The sequence below is a fragment of the Grampus griseus genome, assembly GCF_964374135.1.
Source record: "Grampus griseus genome assembly, chromosome: 5".
In the NCBI taxonomy this organism is placed as follows: Eukaryota; Metazoa; Chordata; class Mammalia; order Artiodactyla; family Delphinidae; genus Grampus; species Grampus griseus.
The window spans coordinates 99,494,259-99,512,572 of record NC_138998.1 but is presented as its reverse complement, the minus strand read 5'-3'; positions in this window follow the sequence as shown (position 1 = coordinate 99,512,572).

Here is an 18,314-nt window from a genome sequence, read left to right as displayed (position 1 = left end):
TGCTCAAATTCATTAGGACTTCTTTCCTAATTCCTGCAGCAAGGTCTCTGATAGTCCCCTGAATCACTCTCCTTAAACCCAGTGAAAACTTCAATTTGTCTGTAAACATAGTTATGGTTTATTTGAGTTCTAAAGTCATACTGTTCCAATATATTTAACACTCTTCCTTTCTCCCAACCCTTGAAATACCTCTCCCATAGCCCTTCCAATCATATCTATTCAAATATAATTCTAAATATTTAAATATCTACATATAAGAATCATGGGTCTCAGTGTTTGGGGAAATTGGGACTTTGCATGCAGGTATGAGTATTTTAGAAGCTGTCCATGAAGTGCTTGGGACCCCAAAGCAAGACAATTTTGTTTATTGTGATTCTTTCAATACCATCCTCCACAAATTTTTCAAAGGGGTCTTTACTTCTCAACACTTGCTCATTCCCACAGAGTAGCATTACCAGTGGTTCAATGGCAATTACAAAAGTAATGTACTAGAGAAAGATTCTGAAATAGGTTTCTTTACAGCAGTGATTTTACAATAGAAGTGGACAAGAGGTGGCGTATATTAGGGGCATTCAATTAGAGGCTATGGACTCTCTCTCTGCCAAAAAGAAATATATAGAGAGATGCACTTATAAACTCTGGTTCATAAACTAGTTCAAGTGATTTGTCAAATCCAAAACCAAATATGGATTTTCTAGGGGCTTCCCAGCCTTGTTTTAACCAATCTGTCTTACTCTCATCATTCTCTTTAGTCTGAGTAATTAAGCTTGATTGAAAGAAAGGTTGCTCAAATATTTTAAATGGCTCAAAAGAGATCAATTTCCACTTTCCTTTAATTATACTGACAACAGTTTACAACAAAAAGTCTTAAATCTTGTAGCAGTGTCCTGAAGAAAGTAGGAATTCAACCTACTTTCTTGTTATTTGTGAATAACAAATGATGAAATGGAATAAGCTATTTGATAATATCAAATTTCTTAAAGAATAAAAAAATGCTTTGTTTTATATATGCTTCATTTCTTTTGCATGGCTATATAAAAGCAGATAAATTATTTTAAAATGAAAACTTTCTGGTTTGAAGGAAGAAGTAGGGAGTAACCAATAACTGACATGTTTATAAAATAAACTAGGAAAACTTGGTTCAGTTTGTCACATATTAGTAATAATATTATAAATAAACCTCAAGTTCCTTGCTAAAAATTGTTCTTCCAAACTATCTATATGAAAAGTATATTAATAGCAGAAACAATCTATGATATCTCTTCTAGCTTTAAAGTATGAAATAGATGTCAGATTCTCAGCATTAAATGGATGCTAATATATATATATATATTCTAGGGTGATTATTTTGATGCCCTTCCAAAGTACTGTCAACAGTCTTAAGTTGGCCATAGTTTTTGCTATTCTAGCATCTGATAGCACAAAATGTCTGTTGAGATTGAAGGATGGAGTTCTGTGTGTGTGTATATATGAGTGTACAATTCAACTCTGCATCTAAAATGCTGCCTCACATGTGTAGACAGTATGTACTTCAGAGCTTAACATTCCAAGAGGGCTTTTTGTAGTGTTAGAAGTTGTAGCATATCTTCGGCATGTGAACTTTCAAAATAAACAGGCTTGCTTATCAACCTTAACACAGAAGCTGAACAGCTTCCTATTATTCACTCAGGTAATGAACCAACACAGTAGGTAGTCCTCCCCTGGGCAGAGCTAGGTTTGCATCTTAGCCTTTTTTTCCTTAAATTTTAAAATATATTAAGTCAGTTGCAATGCAGCAATATGAGCTTCTAACATATCCATAAATGAAATCTCCAGATCAGCCTCTCATAAGCAAATAAGCAGCCGTAACATCTTGTAAATTCTCCCTCTGAAATCACAGAGAAGAAACTCGATACACTCACCAATGACCCTTATCAAATAGCAACTTTGTGGAATGCTCTTTGCCTTTATAGTCTCTCTGGAGGTTACTAACTCTAATGGGAAGGCAATGTACCATTGGCTATTATTCTTGCCAGCAGGGAAAACTGAAGAAAGATGCATCCATTAATTCTGTGTTCTCATTGCAGGGTATGAGATCCCAATGGAAGTATCTTTACTTCCCTACTTCCCTTTGAAAATAATTGTAATTTTTGCTACTTATTTATAGCAGAGGGTTAGATCCCTGCTCCTAGACACTTTATGACTCTTAAATCATCATTGTGAATGATAGTTCATTATATTTTTTTCTCCCAAAGTTAATCTTACAATATTCTTTAGATATTAATTTTATGAAAAATAGAGTCCTTATCAACTTTTCCTGAAATGGCAAGGCAGATTTCATACTGTTTCTGAAATCACCATGTCTGGTAAAATGAATAATATTATGTTAAGGGGGTGAGAAGGAGAAGAGTTTTACTAAACAGTGTTTTGGGTAATAGTGGATAATAAATATGTTAAGCTTTTTGCCTCTCAAATGGAAAATTAATTAATGAGGCATCTTAGGCAATTGCAAGTAACAGAGACATGACTATATTGGAATAAACACAAAATGGTTTAATTTTCTTGTTTAATAAGAAGGCTGAGGTAGGCAGTTGGTGATAGTGGTTTAGATGCTCAAAAATGCCAGGCTTGGGATCTTAAAAATCCTTATGTTCTTTTTCTCATAGTGTCAAAATTAATGCTAAATCCAGCCATCACAATCTATTCTAGATTGGCAGGAAAAGGAGGAAAAAACTAAGTTGACTCTCCTTAAGGAACTTTCCCTTAATCCCCATCTCAAAACTTTTCCTTGTATATTTCATGAATATTTTAATTTGGAATGGAGTTGTCACTATGTAACTGAGTGGACGCTACGCCACAAAATGTAGTTTTGTTAATAAGGAAGAAAAATAGAATGGATATTGGATAAGCAATTACAAGTCTATTCCAAAAGGACTAGATTTTTTTTTTACTAGATTAGAAGACACAAAATTGAATTTCTATTTTGAAATAGATAATGAGGATCATACCTAAAATGTGTTAAATATTATCTACTTAAAAATAGGTAATATTCAGGTCATAGAAATTATTTCATTTACTCTTTGTAACAGTCCTGGGAACTAGGTATGTTGCAGATACAGAGCTTGGTTTCTCTGACTCACAGTCCTGTAGGGTAATTTTTTTTTTAATATTTAAGCATTTCTTTTTTTCTTTTTTTTAACTTTTTATTTTATATTGGAGTACAGTTGATTAACAATGTTGTGTTAGTTTCAGGTGTACAACAAAGTGATTCAGTTATACATATACATGTATCCATTATTTTTCAAATTCTTTTCCCAATTAGGTTGTTACAGAATATTGAGCAGAGTTCCCTGTGCTATACAGTAGGTCCTTGGGATTGACATGTACACACTGCTATATTTAAAATGGTACATTTTGTATTATTTAAAAAATAATATTTGCCTTGCTTAACAAAATATTTCTAAACTAAAGATTCCTGTAAGTTGTATCATTAAAATACATATGTGCTGAGGACAAAATTGCATTTTATTGTCTTTTTTCCTAGTTATGGAAACAAATTAAAGCAGATTATGAGCCCAGTTATGCTTGTATTTTTGAGCCAGTGCCACAACTGTTAACCCAACTTCAGGTCTCCAGGATCAGCTCTTTGGATGAGGGACTGTTTCTCTGTGCTAATAATTTTTCTCAATTTCACCCATAGCCCTTGGAATGTTCCTAAAATGGTCACCCTATAATTTTTACATACAGAGAACCTTTCCTAGTGGTACAGACATACATTGTCCATTGGCTGCTCAAATGTGATTCATTATAATTGAACAGTTTTTCATATGTTTCTATGTGAAATCATTTTCATCTTTTGACATTTTTAATGTAAGATTATTTATTTGTTTATTATGTATCCCTCAAATATTTTTTAAAAGTGGGGTTCAAATTATAGTAAAATTTGAATACTGTAAATATACTATTTGAAATATGGAATTGGAATAAAAATTAAATTAAAATAAATTAAAAACTTAAGTTTTATTGCCATGACAAAAATGGAACCAAATAGTCTGAAGTAAAGGAAACATAATAATTCATTGCGAAGAAGAAAAAATAGTTTTAATTTCCTTGAAGCTAATATTTAAAGATTTTTCTTATCGATTTTTATAAAAGAAAACCATTATGGGCATGTCTTCAAGAAAGATTTGACTGAAAATATGAATATAGACTCAAACAAATTACATTACTCTCTAAAATGTTCCATATGTCATGAACATGAATTGTGTACTTTTATTTGAATAGTGTATCATATTTGTGACTGGAGAATAAAATTTAACTGCCATTAAAAACTTACAAAATACCAATGAGAGTTAATATACTGATTTATAATGCTAACTTATATCTATTATTTTAATCTCTTAAAGTTGTATTATTTTTACTATTTTTTATAGATAGTCCTCTTTTCAGAACTGGTGGTAAAGAAACGTTATTTAAATAATATATTGACAGGGAGGCTTGCTATTGAAAGAAGAGGACTATGTTACAAACTACTCAAAAGAGGTAATTTTTAAAATATCATCATACTCTAATACAGATATTTTTCTATAATGTGATATTAAATCCTAGCGAGGAAAAAGAATAATACATTCTATTATGATGGGGAGGGAAGTATTTTGATCTATTTGAATACTGTTATTTCATTTCAGTTTTGTATGAACAGGTTGATCCACAATATTACAATATTATCAAGCATAACTTTGAATAAAAAGGGTTTGTAGCTAAAATGTGGATTATTTATTATTATTGTACATCTATATTCAGAGTTATGTTTGTGTGTGCTGTGACTTCTCAAAATTTTTGTAATTTTTTCCTAAAAGAGTGATTTATAAGCTGACATATACACACTTCAAGGAAGGGTTTTTTTTCTTCCAATGCATTGAATATACAGTAAAATATTATAATATTTTCCCAAAGCACTTTGCAAATAAATTGTAAGCAGAAAACATTATTAAGTTGGAAAAGATGTATGCCTGTGCATTAAGCTAGACCTATTATCTTTCATTTTAGAACCTTATAAACAGTTTCATATTGTAAGAGTACATAATGAATTATGCAAGTTGCACTCTTTCTGACAGGTATTCTTAAATTTAAATGTCTTATAAAGTTGCTTAAACTTTTTCTAATTATCTTCTATATACTGCCTCCTGAACAAGTATTTTTTTTCTGTTTGTATTCACTAAAGCTATCTATAGTCTCTTTGTGAATTGAGAACTGGTAGTCAAAGCACTTCATAGTCTAAGCCAGTTATTTGTTATGTGATCTTTAAAACCCATTCATCTTCCATGTATTTTGGACCCTCCATCAAATATGCATATTGATATGTTCCCATTTATAGGCAATGTTGAGTAACTATAGAAATTTATAATAGAATAATTTATTCATTTATCCATTCAGCAGTTTATTAAGCACTAATACCAAATCCCATACATCTAGTCACTGTAATACGCACGTATAAAACACTTGTCCAATGGCAAGTTAAAGCTCATGTTCACACCCAATGCAAAAAAATAGCAAAGAAGTTGTTCCCTGGTGGCGCAGTGGCTGAGAGTCCGCCTGCCGATGCAGGGGACACGGGTTCGTGCACCGGTCCGGGAAGATCCCACATGCCGCGGAGCGGCTGGGTCCGTGAGCCATGGCCGCTGAGCCTGCGCGTCCGGAGCCTGTGCTCCGCAACGGGAGAGGCAACAACAGTGAGAGGCCCATGTACCGCAAAAAAAAAAGCAAAGAAATTACAAATAAGTGAAATAGATCATCAGAGGACACAAAATGGATGCCTAATAGCTACAAACTTAAACTCATGTAATTTTAAAATAGACTACTACTCAGTGCTTCCTTTCATTGAGGATGTTTATAACATTTATAGGATTTTTTATCTAACTCGTTATCTGTATTCCAAGGATTATACATCAGATTATAAACAAGCATTTGAAAGGACCTATGGAAATGGGCACATGGTATCTAAATTACAAATGATATATCTCATGTGGCTGCTGGAGTCAGTGAAGACACAGAAAGTGACAGCTGATACCCTGACAACGAGGAAGGAGTGAAGACTAAAACAGAATGTAGGTTGAAAACAATAGCATTTCTGAGGGCAATTTAATGTATCAACAGATGTTACATTTAAACCTAATAATAACTCTAAAGAGTAAACACATATTCAGTGCTGGACTGAAATATGTGGAACACTTGAGAGATCAATTGTGTGGCTCTGGATTCAAGTTACATTCCTTCAATATGTGTATAATATTTATTTAATGGTGGCAAAAAGGAATATATGTTTTACTCAATTCAAATTACATACTTTTGTCTTATATTTTAAGTAAATACTTATTATAGTATTTGTTATGTGATTTTTTTCCCCTATGTAGGAAACATTTTTTAACCTGTAAAAAATTTAGGGAACAAAACAAATCATTACCATTAACTAGCATCATTATATGTATTCATTGGTCTTAAACTGAATTCTGATTTCAGATGACTACTTGTTAGCAGTTGTTCTCACTTTCATTAACCCAACCTACAAATTCAGTCATTCTGTTAAAAAAAAATCAGCAGAGATATTTACCACCTTTGAATTTTTTCTTCTTTTTGATACACTGTCTGAATCTGTAGGAATTTGATCAATGTGCATTCAGTCATCAACATAGGGGTTTCTATGAGCAAATCTCAGTTGACTGGCACCAAAACACCAGTATGTTTGCAAATCCATGCCCTGGGCATCTGCCTTTCTGGCCAATTCCTTAAGCTCATTTAACATAGAATGACTCAGATAAGGAAATGTCTCCTAATGGTAAAGTACATGAGGTTCACAGTTAGACATCTAGGCATAAGCCCAGGCAGAGCAATACTTAGTAATTTGGTGACTAACATTGGAAAAGTATAAGGAATTTGTATCAAAAGGCCTTTAGGAGCTCAGTTTCTTACCTAATAAAATGAATAATAATAGTAGTATCCACTTTAGAGATAATTGTAAGACGTATATCAGATGTGAATAGAAAGTATACTTATATTCAAAAAGAAGTCAAACTATGTTCAGTATTTTCTGTGAATAAATTTGAATAGTAATGATAATATTTTAATAAATATCCTAGAATATATAATATGGTGTTTAAAGACATTTTCCTATCATTTGGAAAATTTAGAATATTTCTTTTGTTATAGTAGAATCTTAAACAAGCAATAAATTGCCTCTGTCCTTTAAAATTTTGGAAAAAAAAAACTATGTGTGCATTAAAATATATAGCACATGGAACTAAACCTTCTCAATTCTAATTGTGGAATTTAAATATTAAAAAACACATTTTATGGTCAGCTTTGATGACTGGATAAGTCTTCAAGAAGGAAATGAATCTTGAGTCAACTTCTGAAACAGAGAGTCTTAAATTTTAGTGTATAAAAGAATCAACAGGGAAGCTTGACAAGAATCAGTACTTCCTATGAGTAGGCCTGGGATATAGAGCAGAAACTGAATTTTCTAAAAGCATTACAGAAGATTCTGAAGCAGCTGAACATCTGTCCACACTTTGGGAAACACCATTTCTAGAAGATAAGTAAAATTTACAAAGAACAACGTAATGCACGATGCACAGGAGGCAGGCATAAAATAATGTTAAACATTTTAAGTGTAATAGTAACTTAAGGGTAGAGAAAGGTTTTAATAGATGTTTCACAGCTTAGGTTGGTCAGATTTGGAGTGTCCTAAATGCCAGTCTGAGGAACTTGAACTTAATTCTGTAGCTGACGGAGAGCTACTTTATTTCGTAAGGGAATTGCAAAGACTTAGTTTAAAATTAAAGATGTAGTTTAAAATTAAAGATGCAGTTTAAAATTAAATTGTTAGTACTTCTTTGTCTGGGTATGGAAGAATAAGAGTGAAGTTAGGAAGATAAGTTAGGAAACCAGGACAGTAACAAATGAAGGAATGGACTCCTGGTCTTCTTCATTGGTTAAGGGTAAAGAGAAACAAAATACATCACTGTGGTTGTAGTGGTGACCAAAATTGATAAGATTTTAGATATAGATGTTAAAAAAACAAGAAAGAAAAACAAGGAGACAGATACCTTGAGATTTAGAGTTCAAAAATTGATTGTAGGGCTTCCCTGGTGGCACAGTGGAGCCTGTGCGTCTGGAGCCTGTGCTCCGCAACGGGAGAGGCCACAACAGTGAGAGGCCCGCACACAGCAAAAAAAAAAAAAAAAAAAAAAATTGATTGTATTGCTTATCAGAGGAAACATATGAGTCCAGTTACATGAAGAAGATGGTTGTTTTAGACATATTTTTATTTCCAAGTGGAGTAATGTAGTAAGAATTATGAGATGCACTTTTATAGTTTAGAAATTGATTAGGATTAAAAACAGGGTTAAAAGTAATTTCCATAAAATAATAATTAAAAATCAAGATGAAACGTTGGTTTTAAATGCATAAATTGACTTCAACCTTATATCTATCTTTTATGCTTCAGATTAATCTTGTTTTCCCTGTGAAAAGCAGTCTATCTGTTAGAGAGAGAGAAGAAGAGAGAGAAGACAAATCTTTACCTTTCTCCACCCACTGTGGAGCACTGTGCTCCCAAGAAGGAATCTTGTCTCCACACCAACCTGGCAGCCCATAGGTAGCCAAGTAGAGCCCTGGAATGAACTAGCCATAGTCACTGAGTGCTGGATGTCACATACATCTGCTATTTATGAATGCTTAGCTTCCACTCACCCAACTTCTGAAACCAGTACCATCTTTACTCTGGAAAAACATCCCTCTCTGAGTTTCAGTCCATGAGACTTCAATCTACCAGATACCTCTGCTCAACTTGTTCACACATAACTCAGGCCAGACCAATTAATGCAATTTATTTTTCAGTCACAATGACTAATCCAACAAAAAATACTCTCTTAAGACTCTAGAAGAGAATCCATTCCACGCTTCATTCAGCTTCTGAAAACTGCCAGCATTCTGTGGCTTGTGGCTGCCTCACTCTAATCCCTGCCTCTGTGGTCTCATTGCCTCCTTTTCCACTTATATTTCCCTCTACCTCCCTCTTATAAGGATATTTATTAATTCATTTAGGACCCATCTACATTATCCAGGATAATCTTCATATTTCATAATCCTTAATAATATATAAAGTAACATTCACAAATTCCAGAGATTAGAACATGCACATTTGGGGATACCATTATTCAGACTATCACAATGACCATTTTCCAGGATTTTACATTAAAATGTTCGGATAGTTGGGTCATTTTTGTGTTATGTGCTTGGAATGATTGAAAGATAGAATGAAGCTTTATTGCTTATATCTAACCTGCCACTGCCAGAAGAGAGAAAAGGAATACAATCTATCTATTAAATGAGGGAAAGGAGAGACCAAGCCTGAAACCTGGAAACATCATTTTAGTACCTACACTCAGTCCTGCCTAATGTAAACTCTACTCTCTGGACTTTTCAGGATAAGATTCCCTGAATTCCTTAGATTGTTATTGTTGCCACTGCTGTTGTTTAAACCAGTTTCAATTCGAACTTAAACATAGATGTCTCACTACTCTTTCTGTTTTCAAACAAATGTTCCCAGGTTTTATTTTCTGAGGATCAGTGTATTTAACCTACACTTAATGCAATACAAAAAGAATGTTATATCTACATTTATACTTCCAAACCATAAATAATTTAAAATGTTGCCTTTTCTCCCCACTTGTCTCTCTTTAGTAGTCGACTGGCATAACTGGAAACAAAACAAATATGGCTTAATATATTTTTATTATCTGCTGACTCCTATGCTTAGAAACAAACAAGCATACCAATATTTGCTCTTTACTAAATTCAAGATGCGTGAACCCATACTCCCAGTTCCAAACAATGCAGGCTGCTTGGCTTCACAGCAGGATCATGCTGTTGAAAAACAATCATGTATGTAATACTTCATCCTTCTCTACGTTTATACACACTGCTCTACTGCTTAATTTTTGAAAATTTTTCAACTTTTAAAGAGTACATCTTTGTATGACTACTAAGACTTATTGATAAGTTGTTAACAGCTGAGTCCCTTGGTACCTCTGGTACCCAGAAAAATAGCCCCCAAAGATGTCTACATCCTAATTCCCAGAATCTGTTTATGTTACCTTATGTAACAAAAGGGACTTTGTGGATGTGATTAAGTTTTTTGACATGGAGAGTTATTCTGTGTTATCCATGTGAACCCAATGTAATCACAAAGGTCCTCATAAGAAGGAGGAAGGAGAATCAGATTCAGAGAGACACTGGAAGATGAAGAACATGGCCATGAGCCAAGAAACACAGGCAGCCTCCAGAAGCTGGAAAAGGCAAGGAAACAGATCCTCCCATACAGCCTCCAGAAGAAGTGCAACACAGGTTTCCCTCTCTGATAGTACAGCATTCCCAGGAAACCTTTCGTAAGTCGAAATGGTATAAAGTGAAGAAGCAATTACCTTGGGACACATCTTGCTAACGAATGCACAAAATAGATCAAGATAAAACACTGATGCTCGCAGACACAGTTCAGAGCTATGGCAGCTTGATGCTGAGATGCTGAGTCTAGTTCTCCAGCAAGGAGTTTGGTGGGGCCACTCTCACTGCCGGGAATGTGCACTGCCTCTATAAGCGCTCCCCACAAAACAAACTGTGAAGACTATTTCCACTTTTTACCTTTTTTCGTAAAAGCAAAAATCCTTTTTGGATTTTTTTTCTGTTGGCAAAAAGAGGTCTTTTGTAAAAAGCAAAGCGGCATAAAGTGAACTTTCAAAAAGCAAGGGAGGGCTTCCATGGTGGCACAGTGGTTAAGAATCTGCCTGCCCACAAAAACAGAAATATAGATCAATGGAACAGGATAGAAAGCCCAGAGATAAACCCACGCACATATGGTCACCTTATCTTTGATAAAGGAGGCAAGAATATACGATGGAGAAAAGACAGCCTCTTCAATAAGTGGTGCTGGGAAAACTGTACAGCTACATGCAAAAGAATGAAATTAGAACACTGCCTAACACCATACACAAAAATAAACTCAAAATGGATTAAAGACCTAAATGTAAGGCCAGACACTATCAAACTCTTAGAGGAAAACATAGGCATAACACTCTATGACATAAATCATGACAAGATCCTTTTTGACCCACCTCCTAGAGAAATGGAAATAAAAACAAAAATAAACAAACAGGACCTAATGAAACTTAAAAGCTTTTGCACAGCAAAGGAAACCATAAACAAGACGAAAAGACAACCCTCAGAATGGGAGAAAATATTTGCAAATGAAACAACTGACAAAGGATTAATCTCCAAAATTTATAAGCAGCTCATGCAGCTCAATATCAAAAAAACAAACAACCCAATCCAAAAATGGGCAGAAGACCTAAATAGACATTTCTCCAAAGAAGATATACAGACTGCCAACAAACACATGAAAGAATGCTCAACATCATTAATCATTAGAGGAATGCAAATCAAAACTACAATGTGATATCATCTCACCCTGGTCAGAATGGCCATCATCAAAAAATCTAGAAACAATAAATGCTGGAAGGGGTGTGGAGAAAAGGGAAGCCTCATACATTGTTGGTGGGAATGTAAATTGATACAGTCACTATGGAGAACAGTATGGAGGTTCCTTAAAAAACTAAAAGTAGAACTACCATATGACCCAGCAATCCCACTATTGGGCATATACCCTGAGAAAATCATAATTCAAAAAGAGTCATGTACCACAATGTTCATTGCAGATTTATTTACAAGAGCCAGGACATGGAAGCAACCTAAGTGTCCATCAACAGATGAATGGATAAAGAAGATGTGGTCCATATATACAATGGAATATTACTCAGCCGTAAAAAGAAACAATATTGAGTTATTTGTAGTGAGGTAGATGGACCTAGAGACTGTCATACAGAGTGAAGTAAGTCAGAAAGAGAAAAACAAATACCGTATGCTAACACATATATATGGAATCTAAGAAAAAAAAATGGTAATGAAGAACCTGGGGGCAAGACGGGAATAAAGATGCAGACCTACTAGAGAATGGACTTGAGGGCATGGGGAGGGGGAAGGGTAAGCTGGGACAAAGTGAAAGAGTGGTAGTGTATATATGGACATATATACACTACCAAATGTAAAATAGATAGCTAGTGGGAAGCAGTCGCATAGCACAGGGAGATCAGCTCGGTGCTTTGTGATCAGCTAGAAGGGTAGGATAGGGAGGGTGGGAGGGAGGGAGATGCAAGAGGGAAGAGATATGGGGATATATGTATATGTATAACTGATTCACTTTGTTATAAAGTAGAAACTAACACACCATTGTAAAGCAATTATACTCCAATAAAAATTAAAAAAAAAAAAAAAAAGAATCTGTCTGCCAATGCAGGGGACATGGGTTCGAGCCCTGGTTGGGGAAGATCCCACATGCCACGGAGCAACTAAGCCCGTGCGCCACAACTACTGAGCCTGCGCTCTACAGCCCGCAAGCCACAACTACTGAGCCCACGTGCCACAACTACTGAAGCCCGTGCGGCTAGAGCCAGTGCTCCACAACAAGAGAAGCCACCGCAATGAGAAGCCCACACACTGCAAGGAAGAGTAGGCCCCACTCGCCGCAATTAGAGAAAGCCGGCGAGCAGCAACGAATACCCAGAGCAGCCAAAAATAAAATAAATAAATTAAAAAAAAAAAAGCAAGAGATACTTGTACTACCAAAACCTTGTCTTTAGCTCAGTAAAGCCCATTCTGACCTCTAGAAGCATAAGATAATATATTGGTATTGTTTTAAGACACTGGACTTTTAGTAATTTGTTACAGCACCAAAAGGAAATTAACACAGTGTCCCCACCCCCTTATTGCTGCTAGTGCAAATAAGGAGACTAATGTTCATATGTGCAAACTTTCTTGGAGGATGTCCTTTGATGATTGAAGCTGCCTAGGCCTGTGGGCCTGGGATTTATGCTGCACCCCACCACACTGGTAGCACAACTCTATAGGCAATAACTGACTTGGATGGAGGTATTATATGATCCATTGGCCTGTCTCAAGTGTGAGCAGACACAGCAGAACAAATTACATTCCAGAGCTCCCCATGGGATCTCCTAGACTTCATCTGAAAACACATTCTAGCATAGTTCCTTTGCCTTCCTTACCCTGCTTCTCTCACTCCTCTACATATTTTCTTGAGAGCATGCTCACAACAGATCTCGAGCATCCAATTACCCACTCCAAGCTCTGCTAATGGAGAACCACCTAAAACAAATTATCTTTTTTTTCTTAAATAGAGAAATATCTTTTCACAGTTAGTTTCTCTTATTCTTATAGCACTTAGAAAGCTAGGTAAAATAAGACATTATTGTGATTTCAACAGGTACACTAAATTCAAACAAGACTAAATAAGTCTAATAAGACATTTTTTCTTCATTTCTAATATAATTAGCCAATTGTATTATCATTTATATATTTAACTATACATTAATTGTTTAAATATTGGTTAGAATAACTACACACTGCCCATTATATACCTTTCAAATGTGGAAACTTTTTACATTAACATTAAGAAAATTCATGGATCAAATCTGTCAAATCCTCCTAACTACTGTGACAGTATTTTTTTTTAAACAATGTGACTCCTATTAAAACTACTCAGTAAATGTTTATCCGCTATTGGCCTCAAATTTTTTTATAGAAAAAAATTAACTTACATATCCAGACTTTATATTTGGATTAGTTTAGCACTAATGGAAAAGCACAAATTGTTGTCTTCAAAGCCCAGTGAACTCACGTTTAGAAATTATATAATCCCCATTCTTGCAAAATTACTAGAAGTATAGATACTTTAATTCATATCACTTAACATTTTTAAAAAGTAAAACTATACACTTTATTGAAGGACAATGTATTTAGTAGAAAATAATATTTTGTTAACTAAATATTGAATATAAAAATTAAAGCATATTAGAAGTTCTCAATGTGTTGTCCGAAACATAATGCCCATGTTGCTAGTTCTAGCATCAAGGAGTAGTAGAATATACTTAATTACTGGATCATTGACACAAATAATTTTGTAGTAGAATATGATTAAATATTTGAAGTAAATTAGAAGATATTACATGTAAAGTAAGAGTCCACAAGCTTCCCTGGTGGCGCAGTGGTTGAGAGTCCGCCTGCCAATGTAGGGGACGCAGGTTCGTGCCCCGGTCCGAGAAGATCCCACATGCCGCGGAGCGGCTGGGCCCGTGCGCCATGGCCGCTGAGCCTGCGCTTCCGGAGCCTGTGCCCCACAACGGGAGAGGCCACAACAGTGAGAGGCCCGCATATCGCAAAAAAAAAAAAAAGAGTCCACACTTTAACTATATTGCATTAGTGAATAAAGTAGAGTTGACCACTTTTATAATACTTCAAATCTGGATTATTTATCTCACCACATCTAAATTCTGAAGTATTAAGCAAAATGTTTTCCATTGAAATTGTGAACTGTTAGACAAAATAAAATAAGTTATTATAAGGGGAGGTATTTTGCATTCATTCACACAGAAGCAAGTTTCAGAGTTTGTGTATAATTGTAAAAGGAATAGAACATAGATAATATATTCAGAAACAAGATAGTGAGTGGAATTAAAAAGGAGGAAAGATTTCATTAGCTCAAAAATTTTAAATCCTAATAAAATAACGCGACTATATTAAGCCAATTTTATTTTAAACTCTCAACAAATAAGAATAAATAGGAATTATAGGAATTATGTAGAAAATAACTCATGAGTCATGTTCTTTATATTTATAGATGCAAGCAATAGTGAATGCTGATAGTTCAGGGTTTGGGGGTTTTGTTTTCATTCCTTCTCTCTTTTTTTTTTTTTTCCTTTTTGCCTGGAGCTCTCCTTTCTGTCTCCCTGTTTTGAAATCCCAAAAAAGAAAACAATGTCTCAAAGATAAAACACTTCCAAGATTATATATCATTTTCCATGAAAAAAAAAATTCCATTAAAAACAGCACTTTAGGGCTTCCCTGGTGGCGCAGTGGTTGAGAGTCCGCCTGCCGATGCAGGGGACGCGGGTTCGTGCCCCGGTCCAGGAAGATCCCACATGCCGCGGAGCCTGCGCGTCCAGAGCCTGTGCTCCGCAACGGGAGAGGCCACAGCAGTGAGAGGCCCGCGTACCGCAAAAAAAAAAAAAAAGAAAAGAAAACAGCACTTCAAGTGTATTCAAAAATATAGCAAACCAATGCATAGAAATGTTGAAATTCCCTGACCAGCGGGTACACGTCAAAGGATACTGCCTAATAAATACTGAATTGATAAAATCTGGTAATAACATTGGTAATAACCAAGTTGAAACATTTTATCTATATATTTAGAATGCTAATTAGATAAAAGAAGCATGCTTGTGTAGTAAGACCTTTACAATAAAACTATGGCTTCTCTCTCAATCATTTTTTTTTTTTTTTTTTTTACATGTCCATGCCTCTTTATTGCTTTGTCACCGTTTACCCTTCCCCCTCCCCATAGCCTCAAGTCCATTCTCTAGTAAGTCTGTGTCTTTATTCCTGTTTCACCCCTAGGTTTTTCATGACATTTTTTTTTTCTTAAATTCCATATATATGTGTTAGCATACGGTATTTGTCTCTCTCTTTCTGACTTACTTCACTCTGTATGACAGACTCTAGGTCTATCCACCTCATTACAAATAGCTCAATTTCGTCTCTTTTTATGGCTGAGTAATATTCCATTGTATATATGTGCCACATCTTCTTTATCCATTCATCCGATGATGGACACTTAGGTTGTTTCCATCTCTGAGCTATTGTAAATAGAGCTGCAATGAACATTTTGGTACATGACTCTTTTTGAATTATGGTTTTCTCAGGGTATATGCCCAGTAGTGGGATTGCTGGGTCATATGGTAGTTCTATTTGTAGCTTTTTAAGGAACCTCCATACTGTTCTCCACAGTGGCTGTATCAATTTACATTCCCACCAACAGTGTAAGAGGGTTCCCTTTTCTCCACATCCTCTCCAGCATTTATTGTTTCTAGATTTTTTGATGATGGCCATTCTGACTGGTGTGAGATGATATCTCTACTACCCAAAGCAATCTACAGATTCAATGCAATCCCTATGAAACTACCACTGGCATTTTTCACAGAACTAGAACAAAAAATCTCACAATTTGTATGGAAACACAAAAGACCCCAAATAGCCAAAGCAATTTTGAGAACGAAAAATGGAGCTGGAGGAATCAGGCTTCCTGACTTCAGACTATACTACAAAGCTACAGTAATCAAGACAGTATGGTACTGGCACAAAAACAGAAAGATATATCAATGGAACAGGATAGAAAGCCCAGAGATAAACCCACGCACATATGGTCACCTTATCTTTGACAAAGGAGGCAGAAATGTACAGTGGAGAAAGGACAGCCTATTCAATAAGTGGTGCTGGGAAAACTGGACAGCTACATGTAAAAGTATGAGATTAGATCACTCCCTAACACCATACACAAAAATAAGCTCAAAATGGATCAAAGACCTAAATGTAAGGCCAGAAACTATCAAACTCTTAGAGGAAAACATAGGCAGAACACTCTATGACATAAATCACAGCAAGATCCTTTTTGACCCACCTCCTAGAGAAATGGAAATAAAAACAAAAGTAAACAAATGGGACCTAATGAAACTTAAAAGCTTTTGCGCAGCAAAGGAAACCATAAACAAGACGAAAAGACAACCCTCAGAATGGGAGAAAATATTTGCAAATGAAGCAACTGACAAAGGATTAATCTCCAAAATTTATAAGCAGCTCATGCAGCTTAATAACAAAAGAACAAACAACCCAATCCAAAAATGGGCAGAAGACCTAAATAGACATTTCTCCAAAGAAGATATACAGACTGCCAACAAACACATGAAAGAATGCTCAACATCACTAATCATTAGAGAAATGCAAATCAATCATTTTTAATAATGGTTTCCTTGTTTCTCATTTTTTTCTGTACACTTAAGCACTTTATCCTTTTCCTGCTTGGGGACTCAATTATGCTGGCAGTTTTATAAATTCCTTTGTATTTTTAAGGCAGACACATTGTTTATATATGGAAATGACTATCTGAATATATTGTTAGGAGGCTGTCTTAGTGCCTTCTTATTTATTATCTGCTTTGGAAAGTGCTTTAATACAGTATTTCTTAAGGATAACTGTTAATGTATGTTTTTTATACTACTTAATTTCTGCTTACATGAAAAGACAATTTGTTTAAATTTTCTGACAAGTAATAAGGTTAATTTTTACATAGTATGTATTTTTTACCAGAATACCACAACAACAAGATGGAATGTATAATGCTGATTCAATATCCCCTAACTAGTGTTCAGCTGGTCTGGAACCTTTAAATACAAAATGTTCTGTGGAAGGTGGACGTAACAGTACAGATAATGCAGATCCTTAAAATAAGTTCAGTGTGTCTATCTGTGGAGAGTAGAGGGCAGTATTAAAATGAACATTCTAAGCTGGCATTTTGAAAGTCGGTTTTGAAGAGTTGCATTGGGAAATTTCCAACATTGTGAATTAGAAAACTTTTGAAAAATATATTAAAAAACTGTCGATGTGGCCATCATTTCATGATGTATGTAAGTCAAATCATTATGCGGTACACCATAAACTTATATAGTGCTGTATGTCAATTACATCTCAAAACTGGAAGAAAAATAAAATGTTCTATATTTAAAAACAAAAAGAAAGAATACCCCTCAATGTTCATTGTCAGGTAAGTACCTAATTACATATAAAAAGATCCTTTACTCATCACATCTTTACTGAGAATATGCCATGTTCTAGGCAGTGTTTTAGATGCCTAAGTAGTAACAGCACTGGTAGGAATCACACACTTTTCTCTAATGTAGTCTTCATTGTAACAGGGAAAACTAATAATAAGTACAAGAAATAAATAAAATGCATAGTATATTTGTCAATGATAAGACAAATTTGTCAATTGCTAAGAAGACAAAACAAACTATAGGGATGGAGGTGGGGTTGAGGGTTTAGATAGGGTGGCCACAGAGACCCTCACTGAGAGTTGACTTTTGAGCAAAGAGAAGACATATGAAAGTGAGTTGGCTAGCCATGGTGATGCTCTGAGAAGATCCTTCCTGTCAGAGAGACTAGCAAATGCAAGCATTTGAGGCAGAAGCCCGCCTGGTGTGTCTGGGAACTACAGGGAACCTCAGTGGCTGGAGTAAAGTCAACACCATGGGAGAAGATTGGCAAGATGGTCAAAGATGTAATGGGAAGCAGATCATGCAGGGCTGAGTTCTGTTAAG